The following is a 20,950-nucleotide window of genomic DNA, read 5'->3' as shown; positions in this document are numbered from 1 at the left end:
GATAGAGCCCTAGCCTGTCCCACAGTCTCTGCCTTGACCAGTGAGCCCCACCGCATTCACTGCTCTTCTGTTCTCGGATGTGTCCAGCCTGGAGTGATTTCCCAGGACCTTGTCCCTTGTGGTGCCGTCTACACCTCTGCATAGTGGATATACCATGCTTCTGAGTCCAAGTCGGAGCTGTTACACTCACTTTGCCCAGGTGCACACGGCTCCATAGTTGGGCTCTGGGCTTTTGTGCTAGCATTGGAGCAGAGGATTGGAAAGCCTGATCGCTGGCTCTCTGCCCAGCCATGCTGGGTAATTCTGGGTGGGTTTGGACAATGTGAATGAGTTTGGGCCATTCACATCTTTCACATGAACATAAAGGAGTTTTAAAGGAATGGCTTTTTTTTTTAGTTGAGTTTGTGCAGAGGGTATGTTTGCATTTTATGCTGTATAAATAAGCACCAAATATGTGCACATATCCTTTTCCCCCTCTTCTTGTTTTTATTAGTAACATAAAATCTGGTTTTGCTGGAGGAATTTCTGGTTATCTCAGCTGTTTGTTGCAACCTCTTTCCCGTTAATGGTGGTGGTTGCTGGAATTTTAACAAAGTGAGAGACAAGGTGGGTGAGAGCATGGTTGCTGCTGGGACTTCTGAGGTGGGTGAAACCAGACAATCATTACACTTTTGAATGAACTCACACAGAAAAATAATAAAAGACAAAAACCACACTATCAGCTGTGGGTGAACACTTTTCACAAAAAGAATGAGGAGTATTTGTGGCACCTTAGATACTAACAAATTTATTTGAGCATAAGCTTTTGTGGGCTAAAACCCACTTGCTCAGATAAATTTGGTAGTCTCTAAGGTCCCACAAGCATTCCTCGTTCTTTTTGCTGATACAGACTAACACGGCTGCTACTCTGAAACTTTTCACAAAGTGATCACTCCATATCTGACCTCTTGGTCCTAGTCCTCAAAGGAAATGGCAAAAAATCTTCAAAAGATGAGCCTGGGAGCTTAAACTGTGCTACATGTTAAAAAAGCATGAACTCATCCAGAGACCTTGGCTTTATGGCTCATCACAACCATTGGTAAGCTATTAACTCTTGTTTGTCCTATGACTGCAGCGGTGTTCATTGCCCACTTCATTTTAAATGATCTCCTGCAACATGTGATAACCCCTTATGCTTAACAGTCTCTCCCACCGATAATTTAGCTGTGACACACTGGTTACCTTTTCCAGACCTGAAGAAGAGCTTTGTGGAGCTCAAAAGTTTGTCTCTTTTACCAACAGAAGCTGGTCCAGAAACAAGAGTTACCTCGCCCACCTTGTATCTCTCCTATCCTGGGAGAAATACAGCTACAACACCATTGCAAATAACAATGGCAGATACTGAATTTCTCTTGTGTGTTAATTAGACATTGGAGTTAAATAGGTATGAACAAAACAAAATATTTCACTAGTTCTCTAGCCACCACGGATTCTTCTAGGCTAAACAAGGCCTGATTTTCCATTTTCTTCATGGAGACCAAAACCAAACAATTTGTTTGTTATAGTCCTGTCTAAGGAGCTTTTATATGCAATAAAGAAGCAAAAAATGGCATAATCCATTTCTTCCCCCCATGTAACAATGGCCATGCTGGGAAAGACCAGTGGTCCATCTAGCCCCGTATCCTGTCTTCCAACAATTGTCAGTACCAGATGCTTCAGAGGGAATGAGCAGAACATGGCAGTTAAGTGGTCATCTCCTGTTGTCCAGTATCAGCTTCTGGCAACTCACGGTTTAGGGACACTTGGAGTGTGGGATTGTATCACTAGCTAATAGCCATTGATGGACCTAACCTCCATGAACTTATCTCATTCTTTTTTGAACCCAGTTATACTTTTGACCTTCACAACATCCCCTGGCAATGAGTTCCACAGGTTGACTGTGTTCAGGGGTGGTGGGTTTGTATAATTTTTGGTGGTGCCCAGAACAGGTTCAAGTCCCACCCCACTCTCCACCTGCCTAAGGCTCTGGGAGAGAGTTTGGGTGTGTGTGTGGGGGGTCAGGCTCTGGGATGGAGTTTGGGTGCAGGCTCTGGGCTGGGGCAGGGGGTTGGGTCCAGGGGGAAGGCTCTAGGAGGAAGTTGAGGTGCGGGGTTTGGCTGGGCAGACAGTTGGGGTATGAGAGGGAGTGTGGGGGACAGGCTCTGGGGGGGAGTTTGGGGTTTGGGTGTGGGGTCTGGGTCAGGGGGCTGGGGTGCAGGAGGGGGTGTGGCAGTTGGGCTCTGAGAGGGAGTTGGGGTGTGGGAGAGATTGAGGGGTGCAGCACTTATCTCGGGCGGCTCCCAAAAGTGACCCACACCCACCTCTGGCAGCAGCTCCTAGACAGGATGCCGGAGGGGTCTCCACACGCCACTGGCCCCACTATATATTTTTTCTCCACTGTGAAAACTAACCATTTTTTCCTACCCTTTGTTTTCTATCTTTTAACCAGTTACTGGTCCATGATGAGAGGACCTTCCCTCTTATCCCATGACAGCTTACTTTGCATAAGAGCCTTTGGTGAGGGACCTCACTTGTCAAAGGCTTTCTGAAAGCCCAAGTACACTCTAGCCACTGGATCCACTTTAAAGTCCACTTTACAGTGTGATTGTTCAGACAGCTGGAATGTGCATATCGTTTACTTTGCACCAGGGAGAGTGAGATCCTGCCAGGTGCTGAAGGCTCTGAGCTCTGTACTGGGTTCCCACAGACACAGCTCCCATGTAGCATGCACAGAACCAGCCGAAAGGGAAGAAGATTTACAAAGAAGAGTGTGACCTGAATAGCTCAACCCCCTGCATCCTCTCTCTCCCTGCTTCAGAGGATATCTGGCAATCATTAGCAGAGGAAGTGATTCAGTGAAAGGGAACCTCTCGTGCGTATACTCTGACATAATTGCACCTTGACAGTGTGTGGGCTGGGCTCCATTAACAGAAGTTTCAACGGGGGCTTGCATGTACAAGCTGCACAGTCCTCTAAGGTCTGGTGCCATCCTCCCCTCACCCCATACAGCTGAGAGTTCTTTTAAAGAGATTCCTGGGACTCTTTTTCCATCTAAAAGAATCATCCCAAGCCGCTGCCCTCCAGGCTGAATTGGTAAGAGGTGAGTCAGTGTCTTACTTAATGGAATTGTTCTTGTTTTTAACCTTTTGAAAAAATAGTCTGGGGAAGAGGGTCTGGTGCCTAGGGGACGCTGGGTTAACATTACGTTTGCTTCTATCTGGTAAAAGAGATTTCCTCCAGGGGGCCTGGCATTGGAAGGATGGGAGTGAGCACACATCCCTCCTGCTTTCAAATCTCCCTGTCACACATTGTCATTGAACGGCATATGCTGGGCTATGTCATTGTGTGTCTGTCCACCCCTTTCCCCTGCCCTTTGCCTGCCTCATCTATGGAGATTGTGAACTCTTCAGGGCAGGTTTGTGCAGTGCCTAGGACAATGGTGCCCTGGCCTTGGTTGGTCCCTAGACACCACTGAAATAAATCGGGTTAATAATATAATAATGGAATGTGGGAAGGATGGGAATGAAGCAGCTGCAGATCAATGGGAGTTTTGCACATATGAGGATTATGGGATCTAATGCTATCACCAGGGGCTAGGAAATGGATCAAGACTTGCTTTGAGAGGGATCCTCCAACAGGCAGCCAGCTGCTCTGGGCAGATTTAGCACAGAGATTTAGTGCCAAATCCTGCTCCCAGTGAAGTCAATGGGAGTGTACAGGTATCTGTAAGAACCTCTTGATCAGCCTTCCATCAGGGAGTCTACTAGTGGGGTCTCCCTCCTCCAACTAGTGGGGTCTCCTTCCAGTTGCATGTGCTGATCGCTTCTTTTAGGTGTCCCCCAAAGGTGGCATTTGAGGGACCTAGTCAGTGTCATTTATTCTGTGGGGTTCTGTAATGAAATGGCTCTTTCTGGGGTATTAGTGATGTATAAGCCCAGTTTAGTGCTCTGATACCACAGTGGTGAGTGTGTAACAAATGCTGATGCAGAGAGAGATACCAGAACTCCTTGGAGCCAGGTGGATGAACAGGCAAAATGGATCACTTGGGTTCCGGGGAGGGTCTGGACACTGCAGGAGGAAGAGCAGGATTAACTGCACCAAGGTTGGCTCTCTAAAGAGGGTTTTCTAAACCTCAAGGAAATGCCCAGCCTGTCTTTGCCTTAGTTTTCAGCCTATTCACTAAATGCTGAAGCCATACGTTCAGTGTGCACCAGCTGTGGCTTCTCACTTCCCATAGTTCCAGCGACACTGTGCAGTGGTGGTCTTTTGAGATGCCACTTGCAGACTAACAGACCGGCATCAGAAAGGCAGAAGCGTAACTCTACCACCTGAGAAAGGGGAAGCAGCACTTTGAGAAAGCATGAGCTTATCTGCGTGTATCTGAAACTGCAGTGGAAACAACCAGAAAAATGGCTGCCCATTTTTAACATGCTCTGGTATGTAAGAGTCCTCTGAGCAGAGCTAAATAAAGATAGCTCCCCTTGTACTGACTGTGTGGCCAAGGTATCGCCCTCTGGCAGAACTATGGTAGGCAGATTCTCTAGCAGAGTGGACATTAAGTGTAGATCCATGAGAGTCAAGAAAGCTTCTCTCACCAGTGGAGGCAGCTATGTAGATGAGAGTAGCCCTCTGTTAACATAGTGCTCTCTACACTGGAAGATAGGTCGGTATAACTGCATTGCTTGTCCAAACCCCCGAGATGTGGTTATACACTGTGGTAAACCCAGGACAAACAGCTACAAAGGGGGGGAGGGGGTAGTAATTAATCCCAGGGGGTTAAAAGGCCTCTCCCAATCCACTGAGGAGACAGAACCATGAGGAATTAAGGTTCAGCTGGAAAAAGGGTTACCAGGGAACTAATTAGGTTCAGCTGGCTCCAACTGCTTGAGACCTTTTTAAATCTGCCCCTGTGTGGAAGGAGGGGGTGGTGAGAGACTGAGAGAAGCAGGGAAGCTGCCAGTAGGCTGGGTGCAGCAAGACACCGAACTCTCCTAGGAAGGAAGGCTGCACTCTCTCCGCAGAAGGGAAGGAAAACAAGCACAAGGGACAGACTGGGGAAAGGAAAAGACGGTTACTCACCTTGTAACTGGTGTTCTTCGAGATGTGTTGCTCATATCCATTCCAGGTAGGTGTGCACGCCGGAAACTTTTTACCCTAGCAACTCCAGTGGGCCGGCAGGTCGCCCCCTAGAGTGGCGCCACTATAGCACTTGATATATACCCCTGCCGGCCCGCCCACTCCTCAGTTCCTTCTTGCCGGCTACTCCGACAGTGGGGAAGGAGGGCGGGTATGGAATGGATATGAGCAACACATCTCGAAAAACACCAGTTACAAGGTGAGTAACCGTCTTTTCTTCTTCGAGTGATTGCTCATATCCATTCCAGTTAGGTGACTCCCAAGCCTTACCTAGGCAGTGGGGTCGGAGTGAGAAGTCGCGGCCTGGAGCACTGCAGAGCCAAAGGCCGCATCATCTCTGGACTGCTGAACCAGGGCGTAATGGGAAGCGAATGTGTGGACCGATGACCAGGTCGCCACCCTACAAATCTCTTGGATCGGCATGCAGGCAAGGAAAGCCAGCGATGACGCCTGTGCTCTGGTGGAGTGAGCAGTCACACGGCCCGTCGGAACGTGGGCCAGGTCATAACAGGTCCTGATACAGGAGGTAACCCAGGAAGATATTCTCTGCGAGGAAATCGGTAGCCCCTTGACCCGGTCCGCTACCGCCACGAATAACTGGGGGAACTTGCGGAATGGTTTGGTCCTGTCCACATAAAATGCTAGCGCCCGACGGACATCTAGCGAGTGGAGCTGTTGCTCCCTGTGGGACGAATGGGGCTTTGGGAAAAAGACGGGGAGGAAGATCTCCTGGTTAATGTGGAAAGCTGAGACCACCTTGGGAAGAAAGGCAGGGTGTGGTCTCAGCTGCACCTTGTCTTTATGGAAGACCGTATACGGGGGATCTACTGTGAGGGCCCGTAGTTCTGACACCCGTCTAGCTGAGGTGATGGCCACTAGGAAGGCGGTCTTCCATAAGAGAGAGAGCAGGGAGCAAGTAGCTAACGGCTCAAATGGAGGACCCATGAGCCGAGTTAGGACCAGGTTGAGATCCCATGAAGGGGCAGGAGGGCGGATCTGTGGATAGAGACGTTCCAGTCCCTTCAGGAATCTCGCCACCATAGGGTGGGAGAAGACGGAACATCCGTCCCCTCCAGGATGAAACGCGGAGATAGCCGCTAGGTGGACCCGAAGGGACGACAACGCCAGACCCTGGGCCTTGAGGGACCAGATGTAGTCTAGAATAGTGGTGATAGGTCTTCTCCCTATGGAGATTCCCTTCTTCGAACACCAACAGGAGAAACGCTTCCACTTAGCCGAGTAAGTAGCCCTGGTGGAAGGCTTTCCACTGCCCAGGAGAACCTCCCGAACCGGGGTAGAGCAGCGTAACTCGGAGCCTGTCAACCACGCAGGAGCCATGCCGTAAGGTGCAGAGACGGAAGGTCCGGGTGACAGAGCCTGCCGTGGTCCTGGGTGATCAGGTCCGGATGTAGGGGCAGGGCAACTGGTTTGGCTACTGAGAGGTCCAGCAACATGGGGTACCAATGTTGTCTGGCCCACGCTGGAGCTATGAGAATCACACGAGCTCTGTCTCTGCGCACCTTGAGGAGGACCCTGTGTATCAGTGGAATGGGAGGGAACGTGTAAAACAGGTGGGTCGCCCATGGGATCAGGAAGGCATCCGCTATAGACCCGGGCTCCCGACCCTGAAAGGAGCAGAATGTTCGACATTTCCTGTTCTCCCTGGACGCGAAGAGGTCCATCCGGGGACAACCCCACCTCTGGAAGAGTGAGAGGGCGACGTCTGGACGGAGGGACCATTCGTGCGAGCGGAAGGACCTGCTCAGTCGATCCGCTAGAGTGTTTCGTACTCCCGGGAGATAGGAGGCGGAAAGGTGAACGGCATGGGCTATACAAAACTCCCAGAGACGCATCGCCTCGAGACATAGGGGAGAGGACCTGGTGCCGCCCTGCTTGTTGATGTAGAACATGGTCGTCGTGTTGTCGGTGAACACCGCGACACAACGACCTTGAAGGTGATGGATGAACGCTTGACAAGCAAGACGGACTGCTCTCAACTCCCATATGTTGATGTGGAGGTCCAGCTCCTGAGGGGTCCACAGGCCCTGAATTCTTCGGGCGCCGCAGTGTGCCCCCCAGCCCAGATCTGAGGCGTCCGTAGTCAGGGATGCCGAGGGCTGGGGCGGATGAAACGGGAGCCCCGCACAGACTATGGACTGGTCCAGCCACCACCGAAGGGAGTCCAGTACCCTTTGGGGAACGGTGACAACTGTGTCCAACGAATGTCTGGCCGGCTGGTACTGCGCGATGAGCCAAGATTGAAGAGGCCTCATGCGGAGTCGGGCATACGCTGTCACGAACGTACAGGCCGCCATATGTCCCAGGAGGGCCAGACATGTTCTTAGAGAGGTCAGCAGGGCCGCCTGCAAGTGCAGAATGATGGCCGACAGCGATTGGAACCTGGGCAAGGGTAGCAAGGCCCTGGCTAGGGTAGAGTCCAGAACGGCCCCAATGAACTCTATCCTCTGCGTGGGGAGCAGAGTAGACTTGTCCACGTTGATCACGAGGCCTAGGGCAGCAAAGAGGCTGCTGATCCTGCGGACGTGGTCGCGGACCTGCAGCTCCGATGTGCCCCGGATCAGCCAGTCGTCGATGTAGGGGAACACGTGAATGCGGCTGCGCCGAAGGTGTGCGACGACGACTGCCATGCATTTCATGAACACCCTCGGGGCCGTAGAGAGGCCAAACGGGAGGACCGCAAATTGATAATGTTGGCGGTTGACCACAAAGCAGAGGAAACGCCTGTGCTGGAGGAATATGGCGATATGGAAGTAAGCGTCCTGCATGTCGAGGGCGGCATACCAGTCTCCGGGATCCAGGGATGGGATGATGGTTCCAAGGGATACCATACGGAACTTCAACTTTACCATATACTTGTTGAGTTCCCGCAGGTCGAGGATAGGCCTGAGGCCCCCCTTGGACTTGGGGATTAGAAAGTAGCGGGAATAAAACCCCTTGCCCTTCTCGCTCTCTGGAACCTCTTCTATGGCTCCCTTGACGAGGAGCGTCTGCACCTCCTGACGGAGGAATTGCTCATGAGAGGGGTCCCTGACGAGGGGGGAGGGGGCGATGAAAACTGCAGGCGATAACCGGCCTGCACAGTACGCAAGACCTAACGGTCCGATGTTATTTGGGTCCACGCCGGGAGGAAAAATGAAAGACGGTTGGGAAAACTGCGGGGAAGGATCCGGAGGGGAAACTGGTACTGCACCCTCGGGCGCACCTTCAAAATGAAGGCTTGGGTCCAGGAGGGACTTGGCGGAGCCTTGGTTTTGCCCCGTTTGGCCACCCGACTGTCTGCGTCGGTTGTTCCTGCCGCGGCGCCTAGTGAGGTCCTGCAGCGGATGGAACTGAGGATACGGCCGACGCTGCTGTTGTTGGTTCTGCTGCCAGAATGGCCTGCGCTGTGTCGCAGGCGTATGCATCCCCAAAGACCGTATTATGACCCTATTGTCTTGAAGGTCCTTTAGTCTGGGGTCTGTTTTAGCGGAAAACAGGTCCTGGCCTTCGAAGGGGAGGTCCTGGATAGTATGCTGGAGCTCTGGCGGAAGGCCAGAGACCTGAAGCCAGGAAATGCGGCGCATCGTAAGCCCCAAGGCAAGGGTCCGAGGGGCCGAGTCCGCAGCATCTAAGGAGGCTTGTAGCGAGGTCCTCGCTACCTTTTTGCCCTCATCCAGGATGGTGGTAAACTCCTGACGGGCGTCCTGTGGTAACAGCTCTGCAAATTTTCCCGCCGCTACCCAAGAGTTAAAGGAGTAGCGGCTAAGGAGGGCCTGCTGGTTCGAGACCCTGAACTGTAGCGCCCCCGCTGAATAGACCTTGCGGCCCAGGAGGTCCATCCGTCTCGCCTCCTTAGACGTGGGTGCCGGGGCCTCTTGACCGTGGCGTTCCCTGTCATTCACCGACTGGACCACAAGGGAGCAGGGTGTCGGTTGAATGTGCAGGTATTCATAGCCCTTCGAGGGGACCATGTACTTCCTTTCCACTCCTCGAGCGGTTGGAGGGATGGAGACCGGTGACTGCCAGATAGTAGCGGCGTTGGCCTGAATTGTCTTGATAAAAGGCAGGGCCACTCTGGTGGGCGTATCAGCGGAGAGGATGCTCGCCACAGGGTCCTCGATTTCAGAGACCTCCTCTGCTTGAATGTCCAGGTTTTGTGCCACGCGTTGGAGGAGGTCCTGGTGTGCCCTAAGATCTAGAGGGGGAGGGCTGGAGGACGAGGTACCCACCACTGCCTCATCCGGGGAAGACGACGAGGAAACCCCCGGCAACAGAGCGTCCACGGGGGGTTCTGTCTGGGGCTGCACCTCCGTCACTGGAGGGAGCTCTGGGTCCTGGTGGCTGGACCTGTCTTCTGCTTCCGAGGAGGGAGGGGGTCTAGACACCGTTGCCTCTGGTGGCCTGCGTTCCGCCGCAGGGCGGGGAGTGATATGTTGTGGACCCTGGGCTTGGCGGTACGCCCATGGGGTCCAAAACCTCCACTGTTGAGGCCCTCGTTCCTGAGGCGGAGGGTCCTGAAACAGGGCCGAGTGTCTGTCCTGGCCCAACGCATAGGCGCTCTCTGCCTGAGAGGACATGGATGGTTCCCTTGAAGGCCACGGAGGCGCTGAGCCAGTTTGATAGACCTCTATATGCCAACGCCGACGCTCTCCTCGGTGCCGAGAATCAGTGCCGCGACCCGTAACGGTGCCAGGATCGGGACCGGGAACAGCGTGGTAGTCGGTGCCGGGATCCGGATCGGGATCTGCCTCGAGGTCGGTGCCGAGAGCAGGACCGCGATCTTCGTTCAGCGCGGTGCCGGGATGGCAGTGGGGACCGGGACCTGCCACCGATGCGGTGCCGGGAGGTCGACCGGGAACGGGACCTACCACCGGCTCGGTGCCAGGAGGTCGACCGAGGAGCTGAACGCCGAGGTGAACGGCTCCAAGAGTCTCGGTGCCGGTGGTAAGAGGAGCCAGACCAGGACCGTGCAGATGCTGATCAGCACCGCGAGTGCGACCGGTACCGCCGGGGAGAACGGTGCCGGGACTGCGAGCGGCGCCCCGAGCGCGAGCGTTCACGTCTCCGGGGCGATCGGTGCCTGGACTCCAGAGACAGCGCTCTCAGCATCGGTTTGCCTCTGGAGGTTACCCGTCCCGGGGGTGCAGTGGTCTGAGGCTGCGATAGCTCTGTGAGCGCTATCAAGTCCCGTGCCGAGGCAAAGGTCTCCGGCGTAGATGGGACTAACAGCTCGACCCCTGATCTCAAGGGGGAGCTAGGAGGGGCTGGACTCGACGGACCTTCCGGACCCGGAGTCGACAGCAGCCCTGCAGACGGTGCCGCGGCCAAGGTAGGTACTGGGCGTTCCACTCGAGCCTGCCTCGATGGTGTTGCAGACGTCGAGGGTCTTGGATCTGCTCCCGGTGCCAGGGATGGACGGTGCTGGGGAGTCTTGCCGGTGCCGGCGCGGTCCGGTGCCGGAGTAGAAGTGGCTGGTTGCGCCGCCGGTGCCGGAATCAGTGCCGCTTCCATTAGGAGAGTGCGGAGTCTTTGATCCCTCTCCTACTTTGTGCGAGGCTTAAAGGCCTTGCATATACGACACTTCTCACTGATGTGCGATTCCCCCAGGCACTTGAGGCACGCATCGTGGGGATCGCTAGTCGGCATCGGCTTCTTGCATGCCGAGCACTGCTTGAAGCCCAGCGAACCAGGCATGAGCCCGGTGCCGGGTGCCAGTAAGGGCAACGGCCCACCCGCGAACAAGTTAAACAACTATATATAATAAACAACTAACTAATATACTACTTCAAACTGTCTATAAAACTATTTACAACTACGACTATGAACAGTGTACAAGAGAGCTAGGTACGTGGAGGACAGCAAGCCGCACTCCACAGTTCCAGCAACCGACACGGCGGTAAGAAGGAACTGAGGAGCGGGTGGGCCGGCAGGGGTATATATCAAGTGCCATAGTGGCACCAGTCTAGGGGGCGACCTGCCGGCCCACTGGAGTTGCTAGGGTAAAAAAGTTTCCGGCAAACGTGCACGCGCGGCGCGCACACCTACCTGGAATGGATATGAGCAATCACTCGAAGAAGAATAGCTGGATCCTGTGCTACTGGTAAGGATTTGCCTTGCCTGAACCTGTGTCTCCAAGGCTAAAAAGGACTTGGGCCTGGTCTGCACTATGACTTTGTCTCAAATTTAGCAGCGTTAAACCGAATTAACCCTGCACCCGTCCACACAACGAAGCCCTTTACTTCGATATAAAGGGCTCTTGATATCGATATCTGTACTCCTCCGCGACAAGGGGAGTAGTGCTGAAATTGGTATTACCATTTCAAATTAGGGTTAGTGTGGCTGCAATTCGATGGGATTGGCCTCTGGGCGCTATCCCACAGTGCACCATTGTGACCGCTCTGGACAGCAATCTGAACTTGGATGCACTGGCCAGGTAAACAGGAAAAGCCCCGTGAACTTTTGAATTTCATTTCCTGTTTGCCCAGCATGGAGCGCTGATCAGCACAGGTGACTATGCAGTCCCAGAATCAAAAAAGAGCTCCAGCATGGACCGTACGGGAGATATTGAATCTGATCTCTGTATGGGGAGATGAATCTGTTCTATCAGAACTCCGTTCCAATAGACGAAATGCCAAAACATTTGAAAAAATTTCCAAATTTTTTGGCATGATGGACAGAGACCACAACAGGGACTCAACACAGTGCTGTGTAAAACTTAAGGAGCTGAGACAAGCGTACCAGAAAGCCAAAGAATTAAATGGACGCTCACAGAGGGAGGGGCGACTGATGACTGTAGCTATCCCACAGTTCCTGCACTCTCCGAAAACCATTTGAATTCTTGGCTGAATTCCCAAAGCCTGAAGGGTCAAAAACATTGTTGCAGGTGGTTCAGGATATATGTCGTCAGCCCTCCCCACCCCCCCGTCGTGAAAGCACAGAGAAAAAAATCGTTTCTCGCCTTTTTTCAATGTCACGGTGCTGCAGCGCTACACAGTAGCATCCCCTTCTTCCCTTGCAGATGGCAGACGGTGCAGTATAACTGGTATCTGTCATCGTCGTTCTGTGGGTGCTCCTGGCTGGCCTTGGTGAGGTTGGTCGGGGGCGCTTGAGCAAAAATGGGAATGACTCCCAGTCATTCTCTTCTTTAAGTTTTTGTCTCATGGAGATTCAGTCCTGCTTGGAATATGATGCCAGCTGGAGGCTTCTGCCTAAGGCTACTCTCCCCAGTCAGCAGCACCGCACGGTCGTGCCTACCCCTTGCTACCAGGGATCACAATCAGATACTTAGACCTCTACATTTTGCTGCAAATAAACAAATTAAGCTGCTGTTTAGAACTGTCCCCCAACATACATATCCTGGGACATTTTGTATTTTACTAGTGTCAACCAAAGGCCCACACAGTGGAGATTCAGTCCTGCCTGTGCTTCTATCCTAGTGCTTGTCACAGATTCCCATTTTCAGCTATGGTCTGAGCAAGTGCAGAATGGTGGTTCACTCTACTTTGCTGTAAGCCAACCGCCCTCCCCTTCCCTCCTTTGATCTCTGCTTGCAGAGGCAATGAAGTCAGTGTTGTTTCTTATTCATGCATTCTTTATTACTTCATCACACAAATGGGGGGATAACTGCCACAGTAGCCCAGGAGAGGTGTGGGAGGAGGGAATCAATGGGTGGGGTTGTTGCAGGGGCACCCCATAGAATGGCATGCAGCTCATCATTTCTGCGAGATGTCTGGGGCTCTGACCCGGAGTAGCCGTTTGCCTCTCTGGTTCTTTAGTAGGCTTGCCTGATGTTCTAGGCAGGACTGACTCTCCATTAGACAAAACTTAGAGAATGACCTGGGGAGTCATGCCCATTTTTGTCCAGGCGCCCCCGACCGACCTCACCAAGGCCGGCCAGGAGCACTCGTGACAGCATCAGATGGTACAGTATGACTGGTAACCGTCTTTGCTAACTTGCAAAAGGCAAGGGGATGCTGCTGTGTAGCACTGCAGTACTGCGTCTGTCAGCAGCATCCAGCAGACATACGGTGACAGTGAAAAAAGGCTGAACATGCTCCATGACTGCCATGCTTTGGCGTCTGCCCGGGCAATCCAGGGATAAGGGTGCAAAATGATTGTCTGACGTTGTTTTCGCGGAGGGAGGATTGAGTGACAACATTTACCCATAACCACTCATGACAAATTTTTGGCCCCATCAGGCATTGGGATCTCAACCCAGAATCCCAATGGGCAGGGGAGACTGCGGGAACTATGGGATAGCTACCCACTGTGCAATGCTCCGGAAGTCGACGCTAGCCTCTGTACATGGACGCACGCCGCCGAATTAATGTGCTTAGTGTGGCCGTGTGCCCTCAACTTTATACAATGTTTCCAAAAATCGGTTTCTGTAAAATCGGAATAATCCCGTAATGTAGACATACCCTGAGCCTGCTGAGGAGAAGAAGGTACTTTGCCACAACAAACATAAGCTTGTAGTGTAAACCAAGGCTCAGAGCCTGTAAAAGTGGCTCCAAAGTGGCTAATTCTTAGTGTTACTCTATTGAAGTCAGTGGAGTTACGTCTGGGATGAATTTGACCCATTGGCTTTAGGCTAGAGCTCCCTAGTACAGGAATGGGATGGCTTTATAGTTTGGGGAGTAGTAATCTTGGATTTCTATAGTGCCACTTGTCTTGAAGCTGTGGTCTCCAACACAGTGCTTTTGGGTACAGTGGCGCCCACCAGGGCATCTATGTGCGCCTGCATACTGGCCGGCGGACAAGCATCCGCTGAAATGCTGCCAAAAAGTGGCATCACCAAGAGGCGCTGCCACTGAAATGCCGCTGATATGCCGCTGATTTTTGGCGGCAATGCCTCTTGATGATGCTGTTTTGGTGGCATTTCAGTGGATGCTTGTCTGCCGGCCACGGTCCTCGGTGGCTCATCGTCTGGCACCCACCACCTGTAAACGGTTGGGGACCACTGCTTTAAAGAAATCCCATGCACACTGAAAACTGTTTACCCAAGAATCACTACTCTGTGCAAACAGTGACCTTTCTAGGAAGGGAAAGACACTAATAAGCCACTTCATGTACTTCTGAAAGGCAGCCTCTGGTGCCTAGCGTGGCAGCGAATAGTTCACTGTTAGGAAAGGAAACAAAGGGGACTGTATCCAGCTGAAATTGCAGGGTGGATCTTATTCCACAGAATGTCATTAACTGGAAAGCGTGTGTCTTAGGAAAAAAAAGCAATCAGTCTGTCACAGCAGTTCTCAAACTATGGTCTGCAGGACACTTGGTGGTGGTCTGTGGAGAGCTGGCTGCCACATGGTTCCTTCCTTGTTTCCAGCTGCTAAATTGCATTAACGGAAGCTAAAATATCTCCTTACATTACTTTTCCATGTTGTTAATTACTGCCATCAGACAAGGATATTGTGCAACAGTAAACAGGAGGGAAACAGGGCCAGGCTACCTCAAATGAAAGGGAACTAGGTCCTAGTGATGACAACGGATAAGAGAGACACAGGACATTCTATCTTTCAGATGTGGTCCTTGCTATGAAAATGTCATCCCCTGGTCTAGGGCATGTTCCCTTCCTTTAGAGACCTGAAATTGCTTAGAAGAACTTCCTTCTGGAGGACATGCTGTAAGCATGATCTGCCCATGGATGTCCTGCAGTGTGAGGCCTGTTTGGGTGATTCTTTTTCAGCTAGCTTTGTCATGCAACCACTGAATTCTTCTTTGGAGTCTGTGCCTGGGAGCAAGGGCTGTGACCTCGGCATTCTTTAGCCTGACCTCTTGCTGCAGTCCTCTGTTCTACCTCCCCTCCCCCTCTGATGCCACAGATCAGCCAAGAGCCTGTGGTAGGGAAGCTCTTCTCCTTTGGCTTTTCAGTATTTCAAAGGAAACCTGAAGGGGAAGAGCAAATTAGAGCTACGTTAAATAACTATTTCCAAAGACTGATTTCTTTATCTCAAGCCAGCTGGCTGAGAGGGGTTATTTGTGGGAAGGTTTCAAGTATACAAATGGGAGGGAGACAGGCTCTGGGATATCTCAGCTGGGTAAACTGTGCTGTAGCCGTCCAGGTGCTGTACAGAGTTTGCAGGGGTGCTGAAACCCGGGGCAGCCATAGGGGCGCTGCCTGCCTACTTTTTCACATGGACATAGTTTGGGGGGCAGGTGGCCACACAGCCCCCCAAACTGCAAGCCTTAGGCAGGCACGGAGTGACATCAGCAGGAGCTGCACTTCACGGCAGGAGAGCTGACAGGGTTAAGGAGCCCCCTCAACCCTGCTTGCAGTGCAGGCTCTTCCCAGTGTGGAGCAGCCCCCCCTTGCCACAAGGCCCAGGCCCCAGAGGCCCTGCCCTGCTCAGCTTTTCCCTCTGAGACCCCACCTCCTGGCCAGGCCAGAAGCTGTAGCTGAGCTGCAATAAGAGCTGCCCAGGGAGCCTGGGCCACTGTGGGGAGCCCTGGACCCTCTACCTGCTCTGGAGAGGACATGGGCTGGGGGCTGTCCTCAGACAGCCTGGTTAGATGGAGCTAGGAATTATTATAATAATACAGGCCAGAGAATCCATGCAGCGAGCCCTGCATGAAGCCTAATAGTTCTGGGCTGAACTAGGCCCTAGTTGATGAAGGCATTATAGCACGAGTTTTAAGTGCATTCTGTTTAACAGAGTACCCCATCATATCCATGTGCTTTAGTCCCCCGATGTCATTGCAATTTAAGTGTGGGCCCCACAAAAATACTTAGACACCAAGTCCCAGTTTTGGCTCCACTGTGATCCACAAAAGTCCCACTGAGTCATGTAGGTGCCTAAAGTCACTTGTTTCAGAGTAGCAACCGTGTTAGTCTGTATCCGGAAAAAGCACAGGAGGACTTGTGGCACCTTAGAGACTAACTCATTTATTTGAGCATAAGCTTTTGTGGACTACAGCCCACTTCATCGGATGCATAGGATGGAACGTGTGTGTGTGTGTGTGTGTGTGTGTACATACACACAGAGAAGATGCCATACCAGCTCTATGAGGCTAATTAATTAAGATGACCTGTTACCAGTAGGAAAAAAAAAGCTTTTGTAGTGATAATCAAGATAGTTAGTTAGTTAGTTACAGACGGTTGACAAGAGGCGTAAGTGCCTCCCCAAACAGCCAGGCATGGCCCCGGCCACACTCCACCCCCCCCCCACCCCACCCCGGGCCCTGCTTCAGCAGTGTCGCTGGACTCCAGGGGGCTGGGGCCATGCCGCTGTCCTTCCCAGCACTCTGGGGCTGGGAGTGGGGAGGGCTGGGCACTAGCCAGCCTGGGGTGGGGGCCGGTGACTGTGATTGGGGGCTCTGGGTTCTGGGGCATGCAGAAGGGGCGGGGTTTGGGGCTAGACTCCCCAAGCCAAAGGTTCACGCACCACCCACATGCACCAGCCTATCACGCTGGCCCACGGGGCCCAGAGCGGTTGCCCTGATTGGCAATACTGTAGGGACAGCTCTGGCAGTGACTGCTCTTGGGCTTTGCTCCCTTTAGCACCTCACTGGCTTCCTGCAAGAAATTGGATTTGCTGCCTCAAGATCTTTTCTTAACTCACCCTTGTATTTAATGTTTTAAATGCTGCTTTATTAACCAACCTTTATAGTTTCTACCATGTGCTTACTAAACAGTCTCAACTTTATAACATTCCCTTTTTTTCTGCCATGTGCTCTTTTTTAACCTAACTTTATATTTAATACACTTTTTTAATTTATCTCAAAACATTTTTATTCTTTAATAACATGTCGAACTAGTCTTTTAAAATCATCTGTCCTTACTAACCTAACCGAACAATCTTTCTTCTGTTTAATAACCTTTCTTTCCTTTTTTCCTCTAAACCTATTTAAAAAAAAAACAAAAACACCTTTCCTTTAAGCCCTCTTTCTATTCTTTTAACCTTTTTCTCTAAACAATTAACCAAACGTATCAAAGCACAAACACGCAACCTTCCCCCTATTCAAACATGAAAAATAATTAATTTTTTTTTTTCAAAATGGTCAGTGGCACCAAACCTCGACAGCAATGGAAATGGGAATGGAGGGTGAGACGTAAGCTCAAAATGGGGCATGGAAACCTGTCAAAAATACATGGTGATGAATACTATCGAGGTATATACAACTTACGTGTGCTAGCTTTGATCAGGCAGCGCACTGAAGCCAGCAAATAGCAGAAAACAGAGGAGTTGACTGGGCATTCATAAGGGGAGCTTGGGAGTGCTGAAGAGACAGGGTTCTTTCTTAAACAGGAGTTAAGGAGGGAAGACTATGACAACTACAGAGGCAGCTGTGGTAGTGAGCTGAAGAATGGTAGAGACAGTGAAGATGATTGCATGTGGAAGATGTGGGATGTATGTTATTCTGGAGAGGGGATCTGAAAGTGCTTTGAAGTGCCATCTGATAGAACTCATGGAAGAGAAAATCAGATGCAGCCAGAAACTATGGTTGAGTTTAGAAGGGGATTTGAATGGATGATAGAAGAAGGCTGAAGGGAAAACTCAAGACTTGAAGATGCATGCCGCACAAGGCACTGTGAGGGTAGACTGCTGGATGAAGAAAGTGGCCATGGAAGCAAGTGACTATGATAACTAGGCAGAAGAGCAGACTGGTTACCTAGCCCTACTAGAAGAGGGGAAGAGACAATGGAGATAGCCGGAGTTTGGAGCCCTAGGCAGATAGAGGATGACTCTCAGAGGATTGCAAGTGAGAACAGAAGACAAGACAACTTGCAGGCAGAAAGAAGAGAAGAGGGAAGGCTGGAGAATCACACCAACACCAGGAAGAGGCAGGTCTATGTGACTGGGGACTCCCTATTGAGAATAGTCAGGCTTGTAACCCAGAACTGACCTGGAGAACAGAAAGGTGTGCACTCTGCCAGGAGTTAACATACTGGATGTGGACCCAAGACTGAAGAGGAACCTAATGGGAGCAGGAAAGGATAGGACTGATTGTCCTTCATGTGGGAACAAATGATACTGCTAAATTCTCACTGGGACATATCAAGGGAAACTATGCCAGGCTGAAGATGATGCTTAAAGAAATGAAGGTTCAGGTGATCTTCAGTGGAATTCTACCTGCCCCTAGAAGAGGAGAACAAAGGCAAGGCAAGATTACGATCATCATCAGATGGCACGGGCAGTGGTGCTACAAGGAGAGCTTTGGAATGTTTGACCACTGGGAGGTATTCACAGACAGAGGGCTGCTCTCATGTGATGGAGGCTGGTGCAGCTAATTAAAAGAGCTTTAAACAAGGAATTTGGGGGAGATGGTTGGAAGATGCTCATGTAATCTCTGTGCATGATTCTAATACTGAGCAGAAGGAACATCAAGTGAGAGGGGATACAATAATGGTGAAAGGAACAACCGAGGTAGGAAAAAGTCTCAAATCACTTGACAAGAATGGTCAGGTAGGTGATACTCGCAGTAAAATGACTGTACCTAATCAGGTGAGGAATCTGGGTAAGGCCAAGCAGAAAGAATGAAGATGTCTGTTCACCGGTGCGAAGAGCCTGGGTAACAAAATGGAGGAACTAGAACTTAGAACTACTGGTGCAGGAAGTGAAACCTGATCTTATAGGGATAACAGAAACGGTGGAACTATAGTCATTACTCAAGCACAGGTTTGAAGGGTGTGTGCTGATCAGGAAGGATGGAAGTAAAGGTAAGGGTGGTGGAGTAGCACTGTATGTCAATGGCGTGGTGGACTAGAGAAACGATGGAATGGATACAATGGAATCTATTTGGATAAAATTCAGTTTGGGGAAGAATGGTAACAGAGGCTGTACAGAGATAGTGCTTGGGATCTGCTACAGACCCCCAGGATCCGATTTGGATATGGATAGAGACCTCTTTAATATTTTAATTAAACAAACATTACCAAGAATTGGGTGATTATGGGAGACTTTAACTTCCCAGATATAGATTGGAGGACAAATGCTAAGGATCTGAATGTGTGGGAGGCTTGGAATTACTTTAAATCAAAGTTACAAAAAATATCTGAACCTGACATCCCAAGCAAAGTCAAAAAATTCATAGAGAAGGGTTGCAGCCCAACCTGGACGAACAAGCATCTCGAAGAGGTTATTATAAGAGAGCAGAAAGCCTACCAGGAATGGATCAGCAAAGAAAGCTACCTCTTTCAGTTCAGAAAGTGTACGAAAAAAGTGAGAACTTCCAAAAGCCAAGCAGAGCTGGAACTTGCAAAGGGGATTAAAATCAATAGTAAAAGGTTCTTCAGCCATATAAATAAAAAGAAAACATGAAAAGAAGTGGGATCACTAAATACTGAGGATGGGGTTGAGATTAAAGATAATCTAGGCATGACCCAACACCTTAACAAATATTTTTCCTCGGTTTTTAATAGGCATAGTGAGGTGTTTAGGGGCAGTAGCAGGATGGTTAATGGAAATGGGAATATGGAAGTAGAAATTACCACATCAGAGGTGGGAACCAAACTCAAACAGCTGAATGGGATTGGAACATGAAATTGCAAGCCCCATAGCAAGGATTTTTAATGAAACTATAAACTCGGGGGTTGTAGACTATGACAGAAGAATTGCAAATATAGGACCTCTATTTAAGAAAGGTGAAGAAAAGTGATACAGGAAACTACAGGCCTGTTAGTTTGACCTCAACTATATGCAAGGTTTTATGAGAGAGTAATTAAAGTCATATAGGTAAATAAAATACCTATACCAAGGATAAAATACAGCATGGTTTTACAAAAGATAGATTGTGCCAGGCTAATCCGGTCTTTCTTTGCGAAGATAACAAAAGAAATGCAGTAAATCTAATCTATCTGGATTTCAGTAAATCATTTGATATAGTTGCACATGGGAAATTATTAGTTAAATTGGAGAAGATTGGGGATTAATAGGAGAATCGAAAGGTGGGTAAAGAACTTGTTAAAGGCAAGACTGAAATGGGTCATACTGAAAGGTGAACTGTCAGGGTAAAGGCCAGTTAATCGTGGGAGTTCCTCCAAGATCAGTCTCATCTGGAATGCTGAGTGCAGTTCTGGTCTCCCATGTTTAAGAAAGATGAATTTAAACTGGAACAGGGGCAGAGAAGCGCTACTAGGATGATCAGAGGAATGGGAAACCTACCTTACAAAGGAGACTTAAGGAGCTTGGCTTGTTTTGGCCTAAGAAATGAAGGCTGAGGAGAGAGATGCTTGCTGTCCATGAATACATCAGAGGGATAAAACCAGGAAAGGAGTGGAGTTATTTAAGTTAAGGGCCAATGTTGGCACAAGAACAAATGGATATAAACTGGCTATCCAGAAGCTTAGGCTTGAAATTAAATGAAGGTTTCTAACCATCAGAGGAATGAGGGTCTGGAACAGCCTTCCTAGGGGGAATAATAAGATCAAAAAACCTAATTTGTTTCAAGACTGAGCTTGGTAAGTTTATGGAGGGGACAGTATGATGCAGTTGCTGACAATAGCATATGGCCCATCCCTGACTGCTATTAGCAAATATCTCCAACAGCTGGAGATGGGACACTAGGTGAGGAGGGCACTAAGTTACTACAGAGAATTCTTCCGCAGATGTCTGCTTGGTGGGTCTTTCCCACATGCTCAGGGACTAACTGATCACTATATGTGGGGCTGGGAAGGAATTTCCCCTGGGTCAGATTGGCAGAGACCCTGGGGGGTTTTTCACTTTCCCTGCAGCATGGGGCCCAGGTCACTTACTAGTTTAAACTAGTGTAAATGGGGAATTCTCTGTAACTTGAAGTCTTTTAAGTCACAGTTTGAGGATTTCAGTAACTCAGACAGGGGTTATGGGTCTGTTACAGG

General features: G+C 50.4%; 1 protein-coding gene and 1 long non-coding RNA gene across 3 annotated transcripts in view; both read left to right on the top strand.

The window, feature by feature from the left end:
- The window catches only part of ECE1 (endothelin converting enzyme 1), a 131,780-nt gene that overhangs the window by 8,986 nt on the left and 101,844 nt on the right, over positions 1 to 20,950 (top strand). The window contains exon 1 of one of the 2 annotated variants that reach the window (XM_030537453.1): positions 2,637 to 3,118. The exons of the other annotated variant lie outside the window; for it this stretch is intronic. The gene's annotated coding sequence lies outside the window, so the exon portion shown is untranslated. Of the gene's footprint in view, positions 1 to 2,636; positions 3,119 to 20,950 lie in introns of those variants that run through there. 2 annotated transcript variants of the gene reach the window in all.
- Positions 1,254 to 19,002, top strand: LOC115636839. The gene is made up of 3 exons (XR_003997087.1): positions 1,254 to 1,264; positions 6,015 to 6,019; positions 18,754 to 19,002. It is a non-coding gene; the product is annotated as an uncharacterized LOC115636839 (long non-coding RNA).

This window comes from Gopherus evgoodei, chromosome 18 (genome assembly GCF_007399415.2).
Source record: "Gopherus evgoodei ecotype Sinaloan lineage chromosome 18, rGopEvg1_v1.p, whole genome shotgun sequence".
Lineage (NCBI taxonomy): Eukaryota > Metazoa > Chordata > Testudines > Testudinidae > Gopherus > Gopherus evgoodei.
Note: the sequence above shows the minus strand (reverse complement) of the source record. Positions and strands in the feature narration are given on the sequence as shown.